Consider the following 15,701-nt stretch of genomic DNA (forward strand, 5'->3'; position numbering starts at 1 on the left):
TTGTCTGGGTGGATCAGTGGCCCCTTGAACAAAAGAAGTTGAGTGCACTGAAGAACCTGGTTCAAGCACAATTGGAGAAGTGACAGAACCGGCATTTGGCAGATGATCAGGCTTCAGATGCAAAAATGAAAAAAAACCAAAACAAAACAAGAAAAAGCTGTCCAAAATCAGAGAAAAGTGAGAAAGCACCAGGTACCAGGCTTTTGCCCAAGATACAGAAAAAAGGGGAAATCAATGCAAATCAGTGTTACTCCAAATATGATGTAGATGGAAATCTTCTACTGGGAAAAATGCCTCTCAAAGAGGGAAACCACCATATAAAGATAGAAGTATTAGTAATGATTCAATTGTCTGAAATGTCTCTGAAAACAGAGCATTTGAGAAACATCAATTGGATCCTATCTGTGGGGGGTCATCAGCTGATTCTCTAATGGTTCAGAGTTTTAGGAATTGTTATTGAGTTTGTAACCTTTCTTATTATTGGACTTTATAGGTAATACTGATAAACAAGGATTGTTAATGTTATATGAACACTTTAAAAAAAAAAAAGGGTTGTCTTAACCCCTTCAAGCACTTCCTGTTGATAAGTTGATTATATAACAAGAATTCTCAGATTTTGTGATAAGAATTATTATCAAGGTATTGTAGTATTTGCCAGCTTTCATGTGTTTTACTATTTCTTTGTGTGATCATCTACAAGACAAGTGTCTCTTCAGTATCTTTTTATTTCCTAATTACTCATAGGTTTTTGGATTTCTTTTAAATCCAGATTGCCAGCTTCGTGGTTTTTTTCAGTTATTGTTTCTTCAGTTATTACAGAGGTACTCCAGCCAAGAATTCAAGAGGTTTGCTGTGTTTGAAGAATTTCTATCCTGACAGAAGTTTCAGAGCGATTCAATTATTTAATGGTTTGATCTTTAATCCTAAGGTTTCCTGAAGCAGCAGACTGGAGAAAAGCCTGTGAGTGGAGGCTCACCCCTCCTCGTCGCCCAGTTAGCGTCCAGCTCAGTGGGGGGGAACTTCCCTGGGTCACGTCACCCTGGTCAGCACATAAGGAGTCTGCCCCACACTATGGTGGGCACAGCTCCTTGTGGTGGACGAGGCCTGTGGCTACAATCAACAGAAAGAGAGAGCGGACTCCAGCTGGGGGTGCAGTTGGTTTATTGAATTCCAAGGAAACCCAAAACTGGAGACAAGCACCCTAAGGGTGCAGCAGCTTTTAAAGAGTGAGGTAAACAGAGGAGGAGAGGACAGACATTTGGGATAGACCAATGGTAAGACACTGAGGGAGGGGCCCCGGCCTCTGGGCCAATCACCCGACGCTCCAGCTAGAAGTTTCTAGAGGGAAGGGACGGAGCGCCGGGTGACAGACAGGGCATCGGGGAGGGATTTTTTAAAGGATACATTTGTTGCCACATGGATATGGGAAGAGTTGGGATTACAGACAGGAGGGTGGAGTGAATCAAGCCTGAACCATTGGTAACAGAGAGAGGAAACAGAACAATCCAACACGGGGTTAAAACAGAACAATCTAACACAACACAACAATTTCCTATTCATAACTGCTGGTTTTAAGAGTCTCATTTCAAGAATGTGTTAAATGACATCAATCAATTAGATTTCGGGCTCTGGCCAAGTCCTAGCTCTACTTGAATGGAGTGATTGACAATCAGCCCAGGTGTTTTCTTCATCAAAAAGCATTCAAGTCGTTTGGCTTGGCAATTTGACCACATATGACTGCTGAGCCTGTTTTCAGAGGGAGTTTGGAGAAACATGAATCCAGACATGAATTCTCCAGTTCTCTGTTGTTTTAAGGTTCATCCGCTGTCGCAGACTCTCGGATGACAGTTCAGTGTTGTAGTGCATGACAACTGTATGATTTCAGATGTGTTATTGGTTATGTGTATTATCTAATTGATTTCTAATTGCTGTTATCTTACATTTCCCTATGCAATATTACATAGGGACTGAAACAAGCCGATCAATGCTTTATTTTCACATCAGGGCTCAGGGTCCACCTCTGGGATTTTGAGAAAATCCTCCAGTCCCAGTTTGTTTGTGTTTTAGCAGGTGCAAAAGGCCAGATGGATCTCAGTGAAGAATATGAAACTCCATCATGTGCAAGAGAGTGCTGACAAGAAGCGCCGACAAGAAAATGCTGACCATTCCACAAGCAGAAAAGAAGATGTACAGATGTAGACTGCACAGAGATTCCCACACTTGTGCTTTGCCCACAGAGGACTGTGGACTTTCGTTTGCTTCATGGATGACGTGGTTGGATTTTTTAGCCTTTCACCTTTGTGGAAGGAACTTTTAAAGACAGGTAGTTATATTTTAGTAGGGCTTTTAGTTCTTTTGCTCATCGTGCCATGCATCTTTTTGTACATACAACGGGTCATGAACCAAGTTGCCAAAGAGGTTTTCGTGGTGCAAACAGAAAGGGGAGATGTCGTAACTCAGGACATGCAAAGGGGTGTTCAGTACCCAGAATAATTTGTTCAGATGGTTCCCCCATAGGCTGAAATATTAACAGGGAAAGTGTTTCAGAGGATCACACAGAGGATGGTGTCTCCCACAGAAAACAAGCTGCTTTAGCTGCAGTTCTGCCAATAAAGTGCTCTGCGGTGTTTTTAAGGACTCTTGTTGTTGACAGAGCTGAAAGGAGAGTGCCTGGAACTGTCCTGCTGAGTGGACCTTGGCAGGACAGAAGAAAAAGTTTTATAGATAAGATTTAATAAACAACCCCAAGACCAAAAAATGAAGAGCTTCGACTCATCCTTTAAATGCGTGGGATGAAACAGACACTTTTAACTCAACTCGGGATTGCAAAGCTCGTCGATCTTCCGAGAACCATCTCTTCCAAAAAATGCCTACTGAAACTCTTTTGCCCTCTTCCAAATCAGTTCACTACTCCAGCATAACCCTTAAAGCAGGAACAGACGACTCTTTAGCTAATTATAGTAGAAAAGAAGGGTATTTATTGCAATGCTGGACACATGTGAACAATTTTCCAAAAACACATGCAAGGAGTTTAAGACTCCTGCTCTCCATTTCTACAGAAAAGGTTTTACATTCGGTTTCTAAGGACCCATAATACATAATTATTACCTGCCTGCTTCGTAGTTTTATCAGCTGAATACCTATTGCAGCTGCACAATTGTACGTACTCCCTGAACTGGGTCGGTGGGATTTTGAAATGAGGGAGTACTCCTATGGGAGGAAGAAAGCCATCTTCCTCATGGGAAACTCTTCACCCATGGCCAACTGGCAGGACCTTTTGACCTGCTGGTCATGGTCCAAGCCTTTCTTAACTGTTTATTATCCTTAAGGCAAGGTATTTTTATGGTCTCTGCTCCTCCACAATTGCTACATCTATCCCCGTCACTCTGAGCTTTACGTTCCTAATATATTTGGTTCTCTTTAACTAAGGTACGTTCTGCAAGCTGTATTACTAAGTTAGCATCTTACCTCATTTTAAAATCTTACTAAAATATGCAACCTTCTACTATCCCAATTATATTCCCAGCTGGCCCTTTGACTCATCTGCACTTTTCAATTATCCTAATTACATTTTCAGCTAGCCCCTGGACTCACCTCAGGCACATCCCCGATTCCCTCTCTGCCAGCAGCTCAGAGCTGCATTGCACAGCGCTTGCTGTGCACAGACAGCTCAAAGCAGGCTGGCCTGGTGGCCCTGAATATTTCTGCAAAACACTCTGCATCTCCCCCCTTTGCTGTGGCTCAGTGCACAAGTGCAGGATTGCAGGTGCTTCCTCCCAGAGCTGCGTGAGGCGCTGGCTCCTGCAGATGTGACCGGCCAAGCTGTCCCTGCCTCCCGCTGGCCTCGCTTCCCCGGGCAGAAGTGCCGTGCCTGAAGGAGGCTGCCCTGTGCTCCAGCCTGCCGAGCAGCCCGGCTCCCTGCCCCGGTGCCCAGAGTGAGCACACGCTGCTGACCTCGCCCAGGGCTTACAGGGCAGCCGGCAGAAGAGGAGCAATCCTCAGACAGCCCAGCGGCCCTCGGCTGCCCTTGGCCTTTCTCTGCTCACGGGCACACTCCAGACGGCCGATGCCTCCAGTGCGGGCTGTGCCCAGCACGGCTGCGCTTCCCCTCGGCAGCAGCCAGCTGCCCCCCGGGCTCTGGGAGCGCAGGATTCGCCCGCTCCCAGCAAGAGGCACCCAGGGCCCGCCTGCTGCCTCTCGCGGCTACAAGGGCCTCCTTCCAGCCTGCCTCTGCCCAGGCTCGGGCTGCTCCGGCCTCTGTCGGGGCTCTGCTGCGGCTCCGCCCCGGCCAAGGCCGGGCCCGCTCTCCCCTCACAGGCGCTGACAGCTCTGCACCACAGGAGACCTTCCCGAGCACCCTCTCTGATCTTTCTGCTCTCTCACTTCAGCAAGGCTCTCCTTCCACCAGTGACATTGCACTTAGGGATACCAATCCAAGTGGCAGGAACCCAAATGCTCTCCAGTCACAGCTGCAGGCCTGAATCCACACAGGATGTCTTGGCTGCCCCACTCCTCCTTTGATTTTTCTTGCAAATGCCATTGCCTTTTCTGCCTCAACCAGAAATACCACAGCTGTGTCTAAACAGGCCAGCGGGCCATATTCCAAAGGCAATGTGGTATGGAGAGGATGAATGAGGAAGAACCTTCTCCACTTATAAACCATACCAAAGAAGCCATAAGCGAGTCTTAGCACCAATAAAATCAACTGGCAACTCAGAAGGAAATGCTGAGATTTCTGAGAGAGTGAGAAGGAGGGGAATCTTCCAAATGAGTTGATGCTTAAGAAACTTTATTTAATAACAATCCTACTCTATAAACCTATACTACAAAACTATTCAACAATCCTACTCTAGAGTCCTATTCTACAATCCTACTTGAAGTTTGTTAGATAGATAACTTCTTTACTTTTACATTCTTATCTCCTCCTCCTTCTTCTTATTCTTCTTCTTCTTGACTGAGTTGATGAGTCGTTCAAGGATGGATGGTGACTTGGCTGAAGTTACAAATGGATGCTGTCCACATGAAAGAACAAAAAACAGAGAACAGTGAACCATGACTTTCCAAGCTCAGTGATTCACAGACTTAATCAGGATTCTTCTGGGTCCTAGAAAGACCCAGAAAGAGGAGCGATGGGAACATCTGCTCCCCAGATGTCATGTGCAGGACCTTGCCATCACAGGCAAACCTGGCCAAGGATCCCATTCATCCATTTCTTCTGGTTCCTTAATCTCCTTGGGATTTTTGCCCTGCCAGTGCTCTAGAAATGGTGCTTTCTGTCCCTGGCGTTTTTTCCTTTCAGGAAACTCTAATGACTCAGATAGTCCCTGCCTTTGAAAGACAGGCACTGTGCTGATTTCCGCAGGGACAGAAAGCAGTGTCTGCCTTTCCATGCCCTGCCCCTCCTGTACTGGGTGGCACCTTCCTTCCCAGCAGGGCCAGCCCAGTGGCACTGGGCCCTGCACTTCCCTCTCTGCCACACAACCTGGCAGTGACCCTGGGGCAGTTCCCGTCTGCTTGAGCGTGCCAGGCAGCAGATGGGGCTGGGACAAGTCCCTCCCGGCTGTCCCTGTGTGTGTGCCAGAAACCCCTAAGGGTGGGCTGGGGGCACAAACCAGGGCCCCTCAGAAGTTCACAGTGAGCCCCCCACAGCCCCTCCTGCCCACAGCCAAATCTCTGACCCCTCAGCTGGGACTGGCTTCCTTGGGTTCCTGCACCACCATTTCATGTCTCTGTACCCTGCATAGCTCTACTTCAATTCTTTTGCCATTAGAAAAAACTGATCACCCACAAAATTGCAAAAGAGGACAAGAGAAACATTCAGAAAAGAGAGCATCTCTCCTCTCAGGAAATGCAGAGAGAGGTGGAGTTATTCAGTTTTGTGAAGAACAGGCCCAAGGGAGACTTTATTGCCATTTTCCAAGATTTTAGAGTGGCTTTGAAGAAAGTGGGAGGCACCTTTTTAAACAGGCTCAGTTACAATAGAATGTGGTGAATATTTTTCATCAAAATGGGGATCAAGTCAGTAGGTCTAAGGAAGAGCTTGTTTACTCAGAGCATGGTGCCACCTTGGCACAGGTTGCCCCAAGAACTTGTAGGTGCCCCGTCCCTGGAACCATTCCAGGTCAGGTGGCAAAGGGCTCTGAGCAACCTGATCTCTGTAAAGCTGTCCCTGCTCATTGCAGGACACTTGGACCAGAGGACCTTTACAGGGCCCTGCCAGCCCAGCCCAGTCTGGGATTCCTCACTGTTTTCATTTGAACAGTACCAAGAGTGGAGGTGAGTAGGAAGGGGCTCATCTGATGCCTTGGACTTCAGTGGAGGAGGAGCCCATCCCTCAGACCCTGTTTCACCTGCAGCCCCTTCACATTTTACCTTCAGGAGCTCCTTGGCAGACCAGCGACACATCATGTCTGTCTGCAGGCAGCAGCTCAGGAAGTCCTGCAGGCAAGGCGAGAATCGGTTGGGCTGACGCAGCTGTGGTCTCTCTCCCCTGGCTGTCAGGAGTTTAGCCTGCAGAAAAAGGAAACACAGGCTCCACCTGCTGCTTCCCCATCTGTCACTGCTCACCCAGATCCCATTGGTCAAGCTCCATTCTGCAGTGGCAGTTTCTGCCCTGGCAGAGAGCCAGAGATGACTTTCCTTTACCAACCAAAAACCCAAACCCTGATGCAGCCACAGCTTTTCCAACATTCAGCACATCTTGCCTTGGCAGCTGATTTCACTGACTGGCCTAGTTAGTGGGAACTACATCACCAAAGCACCTTTCTATCCCTGAGGATTCACAGCAGCTTGACAGGCTTTTTGGAAGAGGAACTTTGCTATACTAACTCTACTGTTTCCAAGGATTGGTGATGATTTAGAATTAGATGAAAGGCATCTCTGCAGTGCTTGGTGGTCCCTGAAGCACAGCTGCCATAAAACAAAACTCATCAAGCTTCTTGTCCTCTTCTAGAAAACAGTGGTAATTGGAAGGAAAGAAAGGAAATCCACCAGGTATTCCTCAGGAAAGGAAAACAAGCATTTGGAATCTCATATTCAAGACAGACACTTTAGGATGCATGCACACTTATATTGAGATGAAAATGCCTGCTTGGGTGCACAGGAGCCACCTGCAGCTCTGTCTCTCAGCTGCAAGTTTCAGCTTCTTTCTGTGGCAAAAAGATATATTTTCACAGTCAAATGAGATGAAGAAGTTCTATGCCCCTGGTCACCCTCTGCTCATTTGGATACTCAAGTCAATGCATTAATGGTGTGCCCATTGCGGATAGTGTTGGGTAAGAAATGGGGGGTTTAGCAGGATCTCCATGACCCCAGGCTGCGGCCTGGTCTCCATAAAAATGCCCATCACAATACTAACAGCTCTGTGCTGGTGGCACTGAAATAGATGGTGACCAAAGAGACTTTGTTTTTATCCTCTTCAACCCAAAGGAAAATTTCCAAGTCTAAAACAGCAAACACGCTCCTGTTGAGTTCAAATAATTATGGCAGCTTTCTTTCCTTTTCCCACACCACCAGAGGTCACAAAGGGGGTTTTATCCTGTCCCTCTGCAGCTGTGCTCAGCCACTGGACATGGTGGGGAGCAGGAGTCCTCACTGTCATTAGAGCTGTGCAGGCCAGGGATGGCCCTGCTCCTGTGGTAAAGGGGACACAGCACCGGTGTCAACTGCCCACGTTGGATCCCAGCCCAGGCACCTGGCTGCAAGCTCATCAACTTGTTAAGGTACCGAAAACAGCCAAGGGTTTGGGGTACAATTCTAACTGCAGTTGGAGAAAAACACATCCTAAACTTATCCAGGCCATGGACACACAGCACTGAACAATGTACAGATGACTTGAAAACCAGAAAGTTTCCAAGATCCACAGGATTTGGAAAAGACGCTACAGTATGGAAGAAAATTGATATCCTGCGGTTCAAAAAGGAAAAAGAAAGCAGAAGTACTTAGGCATTGCTTTGGTAGTTGTTTCTTTTTCACTTTTTCCATAAAACTGAAACTGGGAAGACTCAACTTCCATCTCAAAGGATATTTATCACACATCCAACCGTTCCACTGAAAATTTCTTGTCCTTCAGAAACAGAGCTCCAACAGTTTTCAAAAAGCAAATGAGAAATGTCAGGTAGGGCTGGAGGCCAAAATGGCAGGTTTCTGAACTGGTTAGGTTTCTGAACTGCCACTTTCCTTTCTGATGCAACCAAAACTAGATATGCTTATGTGCTGCAGGGACATTTTTTGAAGGAGACCTTGGTGGAAGTGGTGGCAGCAGATGGCAATGGGATTTTGTCCAGTGGAACACAGAACATGGGACAGGGGATAAAGACAGCGGGATCAGGGAGTATTTGCGCCCTACCAAGACAGGAGTAGCATTCCAGTAAGGAACTTTTTGTTCCACCATTTCGATGACCACAATTCCAAAGGACCATATGTCCACTTTGGGGCCATATGGTTGACCTGTCACCACTTCAGGTGCCATCCACCCAGAAGTGCCGGCCACGGAGCTCCGTCTGCTGTGCTCAGGGGTGAGCTGAGCAAAGAGGCCAAAGTCAGCTGTGGAGAAAACAACAAACCATGAAAGCCAGCTCCAATTAGGAAACCAAGCCAAGAATTCCCCCCTCTCAGGCTAAGAATGTGCTGTTGAATCTCCTGGAGAACTGTCCACACTCAGATTTCTTTGGGGCTTTAGCCAAAGAAGTATGGAATTGGCCACTTCTAAAAATCCCAGATTTTTTAATGCTAGTCACAGAGTGGACTTTATTTTCCGGAAGCTTTAGATTGTACCTCCCTCTGTCTGCAAGGGACGCATACAGAGCTATGGCAGTCTTGACCTCTTGTGGTTCCGTGTCATACTTCTGTGCACATTGCCACCGTGTCACCAGCTGACAGAGGGTGCCCCTGCACTGCCACCAGCACCATTTTTGGGGAGCTGGCAGTCACTCAAAGCATCCCCACAGCCCACATCCCTGGAATGCTGCACCTGACCAAGAATATACTGACCCAACTTGACAGAGCCGTCGGTTCTGAGAAGGATGTTGCTGCTCTTCACATCTCGGTGGATCACGTGGTTTGAGTGGAGAAAATCCAGTCCTCGCAGGCACTGAGAAAACAAAAAAGGGAGGGTTAAAATTAGCAATGTGATTTCATCACACAAGAAAGGAAACAGCTCTAAAAGATTCCCTTTCCCTAGGGGAATGGGGAGTAATGGCAGAACACAGATCCTTTGAGAGGAAGAGCTGGCTGCTCCAACACTTGCAGAGCAGGACCTTTCTGAGGAAAGGCATGTCAGCTTTTGAAAGAGCACCAGCACCTGCTCTTGTAGATTGTCCCCTGCAAGCCAGCCAGGATGACTCCTTCTGCAGTAGACATACTATCTCCATGCAGAAGACAAAAGGAGGGGTTTTGACAAGAAAGAAAAAGTCCCTCCCTTTGGCGGATCACTTTTGGGTGGGAGGCTGCATGACAAAGGTTTTATTGCTGGCCTCAGCACAGGCTTGGAAGTATCACAGTCACCTTCCTGAAGCAAGAAGCATTTTGGCTGCACTACGATCCTTTTCAGCTGAGGACTCTGAGAAATGAGTCTCTCTTTATTCTTTGCTGCTTGTTTCAAATCTTGCCACCAGCAGCTTTGCTTTCACAGGCAAGGAATGCAGTCAAGGCAGGCTCCAGGTAAACATTTAGAGAGGCAAGATGGAGAACAGCAAATACAAATACATGAGGTAGAGCAAGAATACAACAGCAGGAGATAAGAGTACTGGCACTGAGTACAGTGAGTGCAGGGGCACTGGCACGCCTTTCACTTGAGATGCTTTTACTTGCCCATAACATACCAGCCACACAGAAACAAAGCTTGGCACAGGAAACCTCTCCCAGGTCTGAGCCAGTTTCCTAGAAAATCCTGCCCAAGCCCTTGGAAGCACAGATGGCATTGCTGACCTCCCGACTGATGGCTGCTGTCTCATCTTCAGACAGGTGGGTCTTGCTGATGACGTCGCCCAGAGCGCCTCCATCCATGAACTCCATAACCAGCCAGAGTTGCTCACCCAGAAGGTAGCTGAAAGAAGGAAACAAGGGTGTGGAGATGAACATAGATGGCTAGGTTGTTTTCTTGACTGATTCTTGTTTCCAGGTCCCTCTGTGAGAAGGCCAGAATAAAAGGAATAGACATTCCCTCTCGGCTGTGCATTGTTTGCAATCTGTGCAGTCTCAAAGAGAAAGGCACAGCTGTGAAAAAGAAGATGTCTTAAATGGCCAGCAAGTAAAAAAATGCCGTTTAATAACGGATTAAAAAACCCTTCACACTGTGTGTTTCTGGAAATAAGGACCTGGTCTTCCTGGCATGGAAAGCAATGGAAAAGAGGGGACACAATCCAAGTTAAATCCATGTTACTTTATCTAGACATAAAAAGACACTTGTAAAAAATCAAGCTCCACAACAAAGTGGTGGCTGTGAACTTACAGGCTTTTCATTTAATAAGATACAACTGATCAAGGTTTTTGAATTTTTTTTCAAACTAAGTGTGCCAGAGAAGACTGATGGAGACAAGATGCACTCTCTTCCAATCCACTGGAGCTGAGCAGAGCAATAATAATCAACCAATAATTACAGCTCTATTTTCTGCAACTGACCAAAGTCGGCTTTTACCTTGCATGTTTGCAATATGTGAACAAACATTCACAACAACTCACCTGTCTAAATAGTTGACCAGATGGGAATTCCTATTAATTTTCATGACTGTGAGTTCATTGACTTTTAGTTCCTTCTTCCTCCGTCCTTGGAGATTTATTTTCTTTATGGCCACCTAAAATGACATTGAAAATCAGAAACTTCAGAAGTTGGTGGCACGAGACCACAACGCACAAGAGCAAGTGATTTTGCAATGACACAGCTGAGCTGTGCCAAACTGCCTTGTGATTAGGCACTGCAGTAATTAGGGACTGACATTCCAACAGCCCATTTCTCTGTTCCCTTGGGGGCAGTTACAGGACACGTGGGGTCACCGCCGTTTTGCCTTGTCCACTTGGTAACAGTGGTGTCTCAACTATCACTCACAAACCTCTGACCACTCTCTCTGATGTTTTTATGGATTGAGAAGAAGAAATCCATGCCTTAATACTCTGTGGATACATCTTGGGCTATGGGCAGGGCTTAGGGCTTTTAGGGACACCTTGCAGATCTCTCCCTACGTGCAGTTGTCAAGTGCAGCACTGCAGGTGGCTAAGGAGCTGCCAGTAACTTTTAGATGTGTTTGCTGGCAGTCAGAAATGAGAATTCAGGACTCTGAAGCTGTAGCCCCAAAGAGCAGTGAGGTGCCCTAAGGCACCACCTTTGTTTCAGCAATGGAGAGTGAGTGAGCGCCTCCTTCTCTGAAAGGAGCCGCTGCCCTCCGTGCTTTTCTTCCGCCAGCTGAGGAGGACCAAGTCCCAAATGTATTTCATGGGCTGGCACCAGGCTGTGCTTCTGGTGCCTTTTCAGCACAGCTCTACCCAAAGCTCCAGCCACAGCTTACACCAGAGGGGAAAGCCATTGAAGAGCAGCAGAGTCTGCAGGGACTGTTGACATTTACCTCTCCTCCTGTGGCATTGATAAGTGCTCTGAAAACATCTCCAAAAGTCCTAGTAAAAAACAACAGCAAAGAAAGGAGAAGCCTTTTAGATCTTGCATGAAAGCCAGCCCACACAGGAGAGCTCTGCTGTAAATGCCTAAAACCTGCAGGATGCAGGAGGGCTCTGCCAGAAGGCAGATGATGCATTTTCCTCTCAAGTGCATGAGCACTGGGCCTGTCCCTGAAGCATTGGGGTTTACTGCCTCAGCTCCAAGAGACAGCTTCTTCTTTCATATTGGGTTTTAGTTTCTAAACTGTGCAGTTTCAATCCTGACCATGGAGCAAACTTTTGGAAACAAATGTTCCTGAGGACTCCATCTGACAGTTATCAGAGTAGGTTGCTTTTTCAGGCAAGCAACTTTGGTTTTTTTTCATTAGTGGGGCTGTATGATTTAGAGACCTCCAAGAGTGCCAAGGAAATTAACACAGAACTGTTCCACACAAGTGGACAAGGAGATCTTCCAGGCCCTGCTCCCTGATATAGGCAAGACTTCAGCAGTATGGAGATGTCACTGACAATGCCTTCTGACCCCACTCACAAATTCTGAGCAGCACTGAGACATGGGACAATCTATCCCCAATGTCTCAACATGTTTGCAGCTGGCCTGACTTCATGCTGGATAGATATGCCACCAAAAAAACACCTGGCCCATGGTTGTGTAGAAGTAACCGCAGTTGGACTCACCCGCTTCCAATATATTCCAGCTCAGTGTATTTCATAGTGGGATTTTCCATGGGGTTTACCATTCTCCCTGAGGGAAACAAAATGCAAGATGCTGACTTTAAAGCAGAGATCCCGGCTTCCAGGAGATACAAAAGGCAGCCCCAGTGCCTGGAGCTCTGAGCCCTTTGTGGTTGGCTGGGTAACAACAACTACAACCAGGCAGACAGCTCAGAGCACAGGTGGCCAGCACAGAGACTGATTTGCTTCAGCAGCTCCTCTGGGGAGTCCTAAATGTCCCTGTGATGCCAAACTCAGGAGAAACATTTGGTATGGCTGTGCTGACACATGCACACACTGTACTGTCCCTCAGACAAGAAATACAGCAGACGTACTCAGCAGCTCCAGGCAGTCACCCCCGGTCTCCTGTGGCTGTGCAGCAGCTGGGTCAGCGCAGGATGTGAACAAACTGCCCTGGTTCCACTTCTCAGGTTGGGGAGCAAAGGCTCCTTTAGACAATGCTGCTGCAGCCGGTTTGGTGACAGAACCTGTGGAGATCTGGAACAAGAAATGAGTTTATGTCAGAAAGGTGGCTGGCAGACATTACCCTGAGATCCCTTGTTGAAATGCAAGCCTGTAGGAAGGTGCTGTCAGCCACATGCAGTGCTCTTAAAATGGATTACTTGGATGTCCACTTCTCAAACTGAATGAGTCAAAACCAAAGGCTAGTTCTACTTGGGTTCATGGCCACATTCATCTTTGCTTCTCATGGATTTTCAGAAAGATGACTGCCACAATCACCATTCCACTTCCTCTCAAGGATTCCTTTTCCCCTCCAAGGGCTGCAGACACCCTTGCAGCTCTTTGTTCAAATGTTCTCTCCTCCTACTGTGTCCTCTTTTCTTGCAATATCTTCAGGTCATGTTGAACCTGTAGCACTTCTGGTGGGGATGGTACCTGTGCCTCATGCCAAACTTGGGTCTCTTCATTGCCAGACATTTGCTGGAAGATTTCACAGGCTCTCTGATGGGATGTCAACACTTGCACCTCAAATCAAACAGAACAAAGCAGTCAGAGACTACAGCTTGTCCCTGTAAGCCAGGAGTCACTGACTGTGAGGAAAGGGAAAGAACAGACTGAGAGAGGATACAGACAGCTTGTTTCAATCCTCCATCTGGGTCACCGTGTTCCCCTGTAAAAACACCTCAAGAAAAAAGGAGAGCAGGACTAGGCCAGCAGGAATTATTTAGATGACTACTGGCCAAAAACCCAAAGGAAAAGTCCCACTATCCAGGGCAGCAGTGGGGATTCAGCACACCAGGAAATGTCCTTCAGAGTGACTGTGATACACACTACAGCAGGATGGCCCTCAGAGGCATCATCCCACTCCCTGCTGCTCTGCACTGGAAAGGCAAGAAGAGCAGAAATCACCAGTTTGGTAACTGCAGTGACTGCATCCCTCTTTAACTTACTTGCTTTTGTACAGACTGAGGGAGGCGATTCATTTTCTCTTTGATGATTTTCATTTCTTCCTCCAGCCTCTTCTCCCTTGCCGTGATCCTAGTGTGAGTTGCCTGAAGCTTTGCATTCAGCTGTTGCTTCATGTTTTCTAAAAAACAAGTGAGAGGATGTTTCATGAGTGGGGTGGCTGCCACTCTCTCACTCACCTGGTTTTGTTGATCGCCCCTCTGCTGATTGAGATTCTCCTCTTGAATTATTCTTGTGTCATCCTTGTTCTTCCTCCTCACATCCATGATGGCACTCTGAGCTTCAGGCAGCTCTGCTTGTGGCGCTGCCTTGATGTTCTGTAGACACAAGTGCAGAGAAAATGACTGGGAGCTGCCATCAGGCTCAGCTTTTTCCTTTTGCAGCCTCCAAATCACATTTATTCAGCCACTTCTTTCTGCTTCCCTACTCACATCTGCTTGCAATGTAACCCTCCTGTCCCAGTGCTGTTCTCTGCAGATTCCAAGGCTCTGTGCTTCCAGTGCCTGAGGGACTCCTGGCCTCCTCAGTCCCAAGAGCTCTGGTTTATGCCCCTCTTCCTGCCCTCCCCTCTGTCACCTGGCCAGTCAGGCTTACCTGGCCATTCTGCTGTGGCTCTTCCACCTGCTGCCTGAGCTGCCCTTCCTGCTCTCGGGCTGGCAACAGCTCTCCCTGAGTCTGGTATGGCTCCATCTCTGATGGAGCAGTCTGCTCCTGATCTTTCCCTAGGAGGAGCTGCACAGAAAGCAAGAGAAGATGGGTTTCAACTTCCCATATGACCTTTGTGGGCCAAGACTCAAAGACTGATGGGCTCACATGTTCTCAAAGCACTGTGCTGCTGCTCTGCTGGCTCATTCTCTGCCCAAGGGGTGGCACAGATTTCAAAAGGACCCTGGCACTACAATCAGGGGCCCTCTGGGACTGGAGCCTCCAACAGCCTCTCAGGCAGCTGGCAGGGAAGGTGTGGCATTTCTCAAGGGTCTGGTGAGGACCTCCTTCTTCTTCTGCCCTGTCCTATTTGTCTTTCAGTAGTGACTGACACCCAGCCCTGTCGCACAGCTCCATCCTGGCTCTGCAGGTGGTTTCCTGTGTGAGCTCACCCTTTGTGAGAGACACTACTGGATTTCTCTTCACCACCTAAAACATGGAATTCTTCTGCCTCTCTACAACAGGCAAAAAATTAAAGAATTATCTAGGGGCTTCAGGAAAGAAGAGGCTGGAAGAGGAAAACAGCTCCAAGGAGGGAAAACCACCATATCTGTAGGGGAAAGATTTCTGCCTTCTCAGAATCGGTCAATGGAAGGTGTCTCTATAGCTCTCCTGAAAGGGATGCTTTAGGTGAGCTTTGGACTTCCAACTGCTTTGGACGAGAGGCAGGAAGATTCAATTATGTAAATGTTACATTAGATAGATAGATAGATAGATAGATAGATAGATAGATAGATAGATAGATAGATAGATAGAGGATACACAGACACATCTCACTCTTCTACTTTCTCTTTAATGTCATTTCTGTTGCGGCACACATCAACACTTCTTAGATATTACCCCAATCAGCAGCAATCCTGAAATTGCTCTCCTGTTGCTTCAATAAACCAAACTCTTGGGGAATCTGGAGCCTGTATGTCCCTATGGAATGCAATCAGACCCAGAGCAATGCACTGGAAACTTCACTCTTTGTGCATCTGTGCTCGGGCAAGTTCTCCTCTTGGACTTGACCACACTAATGGTGCTGAAGAGGATGTAATCAGAAATGCAGCGCAGCCCCTCCCAGCTCATCTCATCTCTGAGGACCAGCTGAAATCGAAGGGCCTTGATTTCCTGCTCGCTAACCAAAAACAACTCACACTGATTCTGTGGGCTACAAAAAGGCAGGGGCACTGTTAACCTGGTCATGATATGATAGGCCCTGTTGGATGGCCGTGAAACAGAATGGTTTCCTCTGCAAAAAGGTCTCT

This window comes from Fringilla coelebs, assembly GCF_963513975.1.
Source record: "Fringilla coelebs genome assembly, chromosome: Z".
Taxonomy (NCBI): domain Eukaryota; kingdom Metazoa; phylum Chordata; class Aves; order Passeriformes; family Fringillidae; genus Fringilla; species Fringilla coelebs.